Source organism: Pinus tabuliformis, chromosome 6 (assembly GCF_031772625.1).
Source record: "Pinus tabuliformis cultivar Carrire ecotype Pingquan chromosome 6, CPIR1, whole genome shotgun sequence".
NCBI lineage: Eukaryota > Viridiplantae > Streptophyta > Pinopsida > Pinales > Pinaceae > Pinus > Pinus tabuliformis.
In genome coordinates, this window is record NC_142292.1 from 1,378,748,361 (window position 1) to 1,378,749,746 (window position 1,386).

At 34.6% G+C, this 1,386-nt stretch overlaps 1 long non-coding RNA gene across 1 annotated transcript; it reads left to right on the plus strand.

Annotated features, from left to right (window-relative positions):
• Window positions 1-352: 352 nt before the first annotated feature.
• LOC149263763 (uncharacterized) lies at window positions 353-790 on the plus strand. Its single transcript, XR_016249945.1, has 2 exons — window positions 353-485; window positions 694-790. It is a non-coding gene; the product is annotated as an uncharacterized LOC149263763 (long non-coding RNA).
• Window positions 791-1,386: the final 596 nt, after the last annotated feature.

Sequence of the window (1,386 nt, forward strand, 5' to 3'; positions counted from 1 at the left end):
TGATAATCTTTTAGGCCTAAGCTTTGCCAACTCAAATACTTAAATTCTATTTTTTGTCATTCCCAAAGGAAGCTATTGCCTTCCTGTCACAGTGCAAATCAATATTTTGAGTGGAAAATTTAAAAGATTAAGCCCTAACTAGCTATCAAATAAATACATCTCCTAATGATTATTTATTGATCAGTTGTTTAAGAATTTTTATAATGTAGATGCAGTGTGCGCAATACAAGTTTTGGATTCATATATGAGCTGCTCTTATGAATTTCTAAATTGATTGTAGAGATTAAATGGTATATCTTGTATTATGCTGAAATTCTAGAAATTCTTTTTCCATCTTATTCTAAAGAAAGGCGGGACACCCAAAAAATATGAAGGTGTTTTTATCACCCCAACAGGTGAAGAATTCAAGACAAAAAAGGCAATAGAGCGGTACTTGAAGGCAAATCCAGGAGGGCCTTCTATCTCTGAATTTGATTGGAGCACAGGTAAAGTTTGTTATTTTATTGGTTTTTCCTAATCTGAACTATGTTTGGAGCACAGGTAAAGTTTGTTATTTTATTGGTTTTTCCTGATCTGAACTTGTGTTCTTACATGTCTTTGTTTTTTTTGCCGTTTGAAATCCATACCCTTTTTGTGAGGATATTGGCATGTATCTTTTAGAAAATATAATTTGACATTTTCTTTCTACCATAGGTGAGGTAACACCAACAAGGAGATCTTCAAGGATAAGTGAAAAAGTAAAGGAATCACTAGTCAAAACACCAGAAAGTGAATCGAAGAAAAAACCAAAGAGATCCAGAAAATCAAAATGAGATTCAGAAGATGTAGAGAAACAAGAATCATAAGTAGAAGCTAGTAAGGAAGAGGAAATGCATGATAACCATCATTGATCCAAGATCTTTTTCTTATAGATGTGTTAAAGAATTACATGCATAAATTGTAGCTTAAACATACAAATTTAATGTGCACATGAGAGAAGAGGAGAAACACATAAAGCACAAAAGAAGACAACAAAACTTGATAACGAAGTTCATCCGACTTGGACTACGTCTTCAGGCCCTGCTCAATCAATGGGGAGGCCGTCATTCATTAAGTGGCATGAGAAAGAAGAGTACAGTCATCAGTTACAAAAAAGGAGTTTTATACCTCCATACTGAAAAATGGTCAAAAAATGCAAAACTATGATGGAGAAACGGACAATGCCATTACGTTCATGGCGTTGAGAAGTACTGAAACCATACAAAAGTTGTCAAAATATGACAAAGTGAAAATCCAACCCTCCTGCAAAAATCTTCCTTGAACTGCATGCACTCCCTCCTCTTCCTAGGTGCACTGACAAACTGCGTTTAAATAATAAATGGTGGGCGGAAATAACAAGAATTCCAA